Source organism: Scyliorhinus torazame, chromosome 20 (genome assembly GCF_047496885.1).
Source record: "Scyliorhinus torazame isolate Kashiwa2021f chromosome 20, sScyTor2.1, whole genome shotgun sequence".
Taxonomy (NCBI): Eukaryota; Metazoa; Chordata; class Chondrichthyes; order Carcharhiniformes; family Scyliorhinidae; genus Scyliorhinus; species Scyliorhinus torazame.
This window is the reverse complement of record NC_092726.1, coordinates 99,629,352-99,636,116: the sequence shown is the minus strand read 5'-3', so window position 1 is coordinate 99,636,116 and position 6,765 is coordinate 99,629,352. Positions and strand designations below refer to the sequence as shown.

At 42.9% G+C, this 6,765-nt stretch overlaps 1 non-coding gene and 2 pseudogenes across 1 annotated transcript; all 3 read left to right on the top strand.

Moving 5' to 3' along the window:
• The first annotated feature begins 5,029 nt into the window (after positions 1 to 5,029).
• Positions 5,030 to 5,220, top strand: LOC140397822 (U2 spliceosomal RNA). Its single transcript, XR_011937250.1, has one exon. It is a non-coding gene; the product is annotated as a U2 spliceosomal RNA (small nuclear RNA).
• Positions 5,221 to 6,008: 788 nt separating this feature from the next.
• Positions 6,009 to 6,108, top strand: LOC140397419 (U2 spliceosomal RNA; annotated as a pseudogene).
• Positions 6,109 to 6,364: 256 nt separating this feature from the next.
• Positions 6,365 to 6,545, top strand: LOC140397299 (U2 spliceosomal RNA; annotated as a pseudogene).
• The last annotated feature ends 220 nt before the right edge of the window (positions 6,546 to 6,765 follow it).

Sequence of the window (6,765 nt, the reverse complement as noted above, 5' to 3'; positions counted from 1 at the left end):
ATATAATTAAATAGCGCACAACAGTCCATCAAATGTATTGAAACAGTGCCCTCGAGTAAATTAAATGCATTTCAACAGTGCCCGACTGTAAATCAAATGCTTTTAAACAGTGTCCTACGTTTAGTCAAATGCATTTAAACAATGTCCTACAGTGAACCAAATGTTTTTAAACAGTGACACAGTAAATCAAATGTATTTAAACAGGCGCTACAATAAATCAAATGCATTTAAACAGTGACACAGTAAATCAAATGTATTTAAACAGGCGCTACAATAAATCAAATGCATTTAAACAGTGACACAGTAAACTAAATGCATTTAAAAAGTGCCCTGAAGCAAATCAAATGCATTCAAACAGTGCCCTACAGTAAGCCAAATATATTTAAATAGTGATTTATAGTAAATTAATTGCAATTAAACAGTGCCTGACAGTAAATCAAAAGTATTTAAATTTGTGCCCTAGAATAAATTAAATGCGTTAAACAGTGCCCGACACGAAATCAAACGCATTGAAACAGTGCCCTACAGTAAGTCAAGTGCATTTAAACAGTGCCCGACAACAAACTGAAGGCATTTAAACAGTGCCCTGCAGTAAATCAAATGCATTTAAAGTGCCGGACAGTAAATCAAATGTATTTAAACAGTGCCCCAGAATACATCCAAAGTATTTAAACAGTGTACTGCAGTAAATCAAATAAAATTAAATAGCACACAACAGTCCATCAAATGTATTTAAACAGTGCCCTCGAGTAGATTAAATGCATTTAAACAGAGCCCTACAGTAAATCAAATGCATTTAAACAGAGCCCTACAGTAAACCAAATGCATTTAAACTGTGCCCTACAGTAAACCAAATATATTTAAACAGTGCCCTACAGGAAATCAGATGCATTTTGTGCCCAACAGTAAACTAATTGCATTTAAACAGTGCCCGATACTCAAATGCATTTAAATATTGCCCTCCTGTAAATAAAACGCATTTAAACAGTGTTCTTCGTTAAATCAACTGCATTTAAACAGTGCCCTACAGTAAATGAAATGCATTTAAACAGTGACATAGTAAATCAAATGTTTTTAAACAGGCGCTACAATAAATCAAATGCATTTAAACAGTATCCTACAGTGAACTAAATTCATTTAAAAAGTGCCCTACAGTAAATCAAATGCATTCCAACAGTGCCCTACAGTATACTAAATGCTTTTAAACAGTTTACGACAGTAAACTAAATGCATTTAAAGAGTGCCCAACACTCCAATGCATATAAGTAGTGCCCTACAGTAAATTAAATGAATGTAAACAGTGCCCTGTAGTAAACCAAATGCGTTTAAATAGTGCGGTGAAGTAAATAAAATGCATTTAAACTGTGCCCTACAATAAATCAAATGCATTTAAACAGTGCCCATAGTAAATCAAAAGCATTTAAACAGTGTCCTACAGGAAATCAAATGCATTTATACAGTATCCTACAGCAAATCAGATGCATTTAAACAGTGCCCTCCAGGAAATTAAGTGTTTTTAAACAGTGCCCTCCAGTAAACCAAATGCATTTAAACAGTGCCCTATAGCCAATCAAATGTATTTAAACAGTGCCCTACAGTCAAACAGACCTTAGTTAAACAGAGCATTACAATAACACACCAATTAAAAGTGCCCTACTGTAATCGGACTTAAAATGTGCCCGATAATAAATCATGTTTATAAACATTAAACGTGTTTATGTAAAGCGAATTACTTTGGAGACCTAAAAAAAAACCTTTCTCGAGGCCAGTATATGCCCTTCCAGAAACTCAACGGGATCCAGCCAAATTAATACTGTTCCATATTTCTATCCAGCATATTATTTCTGCTCCATTTTAATATGCAGCCATATTAATACGGCTCCATATTAATGCTGTTCCATGTTAATACTCTTCCACATTAATCCTTTTCCATATAGTCCTGTTATATTTGAGTACGGTGCCATATTAATGCCCAGTCATATTAATACTGCTCCAATTTAATACTGTTCCATATTAATTCTGTTCCATATTAAAATGCAGCCATATTAATACTCTTCCATATTAATACTCTTCCATATTAATACTCTTCCATATTAATACTGTTCCCTATTAGTGCTGCTTCATTTTAAGACCGTTACAAATGAGTACTGTTCCATATTAATGTCCAGCATATAAATACTGTTCCATATTAATACTCGTTCATATTATAACTTTTCCATATTAGTAGTGTTCCATATTAATACTGTTCTATATGATTACTGTTCCATATTAATATCCAGCCATGTTAATACTGTTCCATATTAGTACTGTTCCATATTAATATCTGGTCATATTAATATCCGGATATATTAACACTGTTCCATAGTAATACAGTTCCATATTAACATCCAGCCACATTCCATATTAATAATAATCATCTTTGTCATAAGTAGTCTTACATTAACACAACAACGAAGTTACTGTGAAAAGCCCTTCGTCGCCACATTCTGGCGCCTGTTCGGTTACACAGACGGAGAATTCAGAATGTCCAATTCACCTAACAAGCACGTCTTTCGGGCCTTGTGGGAGGAAACAGGAGCACCCGCAGGAAATGCACGCAGACACCGGGAGAACATGCAGGCTCCGCAAAGAGAGTGACCCAAGCTACGAATCAAATCTGGGACCCTGGAGCTGTGAAGATGTGGTTCCATATTAATACTGTTCCATATTAGTACTGTTCCATATTAATATTCAGCCATATTAATACTATTCCATATTAATACGATTCCAAGTTAATATGCAGCCATATTAACACTGCTCCATACAATAATGTTCCATATTAATATCCAGCCACATTAATGGTGCTCCATTTCAATATGGTTCCATATTAATATGCAGCCAAATTACTGCGTTTTTGCTCAATGCCTGCTACCCCGCCCCCCACATGGAGGTTGGACATGGCCCGACTTGCCCATAAGGCTTTGTGCAAGAAAATATCACAGGCCACAGATGGCTATATTATTAATAACTAGAATGGGGAAGTCTCGCCCTTCACGTTCTGGGAGGCCACGAAGGCTGTGATCAGGGGTGATATCATGGCCTAGAACGCACGTAGAGACAAGGTAGAGAGGGCGGCGAGGCGACAGTTGTGGACTCCATACTGGAGGTAGGCGGGCGATACTCTGAGGGCCCGACCAAAGAACTCCTGGCGGAGAGGAAAAAGCTACAAATGGACTTTGACCTGCTCTCCACGAGGGAAGCAGTGCAGCAACTCTGCCAGGCACGGGAGACCCTTTACGAACACGGAGATAAAGCCAGCCACTGATGGTTCACCAGCTGAGAAAGCAGGCAGCCACGGGGGTAATAGCTCAGATTAGAAGCAGCAGACCGAATCCAGTGGCAGAGCTAAACAATGTCTACGAGGCATTTGAGACATTCTATCAGGGATTATCCACCTACAAGCCCTCAGCTGAGGGATGAAACAGTTCATCGATGGACGGGGCACGCTAGTTGTGAGGCAGACTGAAAATGGGACTGGAAGCACCAGTAAAACTGGGAGAAGGATAGCGCAGTAGTAAACCCTCGTTCCTCATGGTCCCGCCCGCCCCACACATCCCTGTGACGATGGATGTGGCTGTCCGACAACCCAGTTGTGTGTAGAAGCTGGGATTCATCTTTCTGGAGCTGCAGGAGGTTAGGGGGAATTTAAACACGTCTTCAACGTCATTAAGATTGTTTTAAAAGATAGAAATGGATAGATCCTCTGCCCCCAATTGCTCTACTGCATAAATCCCACCTTAGTTAGTGTCCCAATCCACTGGACTTTACACAACACCAAATCCAGCAATACTCAGGAAGAATAATTGTTTTCCTATCTAGTCGACTGTTCTAAATTGAAGAAGCTGGTGAACTTCAGAAGGACAATTCTGCCTTCCTATCCACACTTCTGTTCACACATCAGTGCACTACGTCCAGATATACTTTTTCCTGACTTTTCTGTGTCATTTTTGTCTCTATTGTTCATAAAAACAGATCAAGCTGAGCTGTACGAGATCTGCGTGTCCCCAGTGCACTCTGCTGAACACATCCAGATATCGTCTGGAGAAATACTTCGCTGTTCCGTTCTAACCTGGTGCTCCAACGGACACATGCACCTTCCCTGCTGCCGAACATGTATGTGTTTCATTTCCCAACCACTGTCCACACCCACTGACCCGAGCTGTACTTCAGAAGCCAATCTGTCTGTGCCATTCGCCTTGGATTGTTTCGGAATCCCACGTCAGGCTCGAATGTAGGTTACGATTCTTTATAGAATCATAGAATCCCTACAGTGCGGAAGGCGGGTCATTCGGCCCAACGATTCTGCACCAGCCCTTGGAAAGAGCAACCTATTTAAGCCCAGACCGCCACCATATCCACATTCCCGCAACCCAATCTAACCTAAAGGGCAATTTGGCACGGCGAATCCACCTGACCTGCACATATTTGGGCTGTGGGAGGAAAACAGAGCACCCAGAGGAAGCCGTGTCAGAGAAAGTGCAAACTCCACATGGACAGACATCCGAGGCTGGAATTGAACCTGGGTTGCTGGCGCTCTGAGGCAAGCGTGCAAACCACAGTGACACCGGATTGCAGCCGCCTGGACTCTGCACTGCACAGATTCACCGTGTAGGACAATCTCTGGGGTCTCTGACAGCCTCTTTTCTGTTTTACAATGAAATACACAGTTCTTAAAATTAAGAGTAGTCAATTATTTTTCCAATTTATGGTGGCTAATCCACCTACCTCCCACATCTTTGAGTTGTGGGGTGAGACCCAACAGAACCGGGGAGAATGTGCAAACTCCACGCGGCTAGTGACCTGGGGCCGGTGTCGAACCCGGGTCCTCGGCGCAGCGAGGAAATGTGGACTGGGAACTTAAGGAAATTAGGAGAGCAAAAACGGTACATGAAAGGATACAGGCAGGTAAAATGAACGAACGTCCTAAGTAGTTTTAACAGCGCATTAAGGGTAAAAGGATAACTAGGGAAATAGCCGGAAAACATGGGCTATCGCTTCTCGGCCTTTTGGTTCAGATCAAGTGTAGTATCTGTTCTTATCAGTTTAATACCTGGTATGTCCTCTATCTGGGGACCGAATATTAAATTGATTTTTGGGACTCAGAGATGGTTCAGGGGCTTGCTTCTTCCGCTCCACGCATCAACCTGATCTTGCAATGCTTCCAGGAATGGTGCCTTCACCCCGCTTTGGGGAGCAAAAAGTACAAATGCAGAAAATGGCGCAAAACCTGGCCGCCCCTCTTCTCCCTTGTCCAGTTGTCTCATCCTGACCAATTTAAGGCCTTTCAGGCTCCAAAGCATTGCTAGCTTTTCTGCTGGCGGGCGCTTCGTGCACTAATGTTGCGAGCCGATGGACTCGCGGACTTGCGGCAGCCAGGCTCCGTTTTCAGCTGATCTGCCACACAGATTTCCTGCTGCTTTTTACAGGCCACTCCCTCTCACCCCAGGATGCCGACTTGCCTTCTCCTCACTTCAGCTACCACAGCCCTTCATCCTGCACAACAGGGAAGTGTGGCGACAGACGGAACGGCATCCTGATTTGGATGTAGGTGTACCTTCACGGCGTCTCTTTTCGCTCTCCTGACTCCACGACCGACACGCCAGGGTGGAGCTCAGTGAGACTAGACATTGCCCCCTGTTGGATTCCGCCAGTACTTGCTGCTTGCACGGATTGCCCTTTGTTCGGCAAAGCTGGAGGTTTCTTCGACTCCCTGCGTTGGGTGTCACTGGGCCTTCACAGCGTCTCCATTTCTTCTGGCGATGACAGGGGACGGCGTGACAAACGATGTCTCCCTGTTGTGTTTTACTGATTCTGCATGCACAGACTCACCGTGCTCGGCCAAGCTGGAGGTCTCTTGACCAACAGTGACCGTAGGGACTAAAAGTTCCAAAGCACAGTCGAGCGCAGCAAGATGCACCTGAATGTCGGTGGACGAGGAGGACAAGAGCCATAGCCGGAAAATATGGGTTATCGCTTCTCGGCGTTTTGGCTCAGATCAAGTGTAGTATCTGTTCTTATCGGGGCCGCTACCGCCAAGGCGCAAGGGGGAAAGACCAATGTGTAACGTTTTTCCAGCAAATATACACCGAGGGGCGGGTAACAGTGTAAACCCCACTTGGTCTGGGCCACTCACACTCCAATGTATAAAACAAACATGACAATGTAAATATTTAAGAAAGAATTGCAATGTAAAGAGTGATATGTCTATAAGAATATCAAAATATAATGGAAGAAAGTCAAAGCAGTGTGTAGCTCTGACGGAAATGTACAGACAAGACAATTCGAAATGTTCTGTAATGCTTATGATAATTTTTATGAATAAAGTATATTTTTTTGAATTAAAAAAAAATATATATTTTCTTATCAGTTTAATATCTGATATGTTCTCTATCTGGGGACCGAATATTAAATTAATTTTTGGGACTCGGAGATGGTTCAGGGGCTTGCTCCTTCCGCTCCACGCATCAACCTGGTCTTGCAATGTTTCCAGGAATGGTGCCTTCACCCCGCTCTGGGGAGCAAAATGTACAAAAGCAGAAAAGGGCGAAAAAACCTGGCTTCCCCTTTTCTCTCTTGTCCAGTTGTCTCATCCAGACCAATTTAAAGCCTTTCAGGCTCCAAAGCATTGCTAGCTTTTCTGCTGGCGGGCGCTTCGTGCACTAATGTTGCGAGCCGATGGACTCGCGGACTTGCGGTAGCCAGGCTCCGTTTTCAGCTGATCTGCCA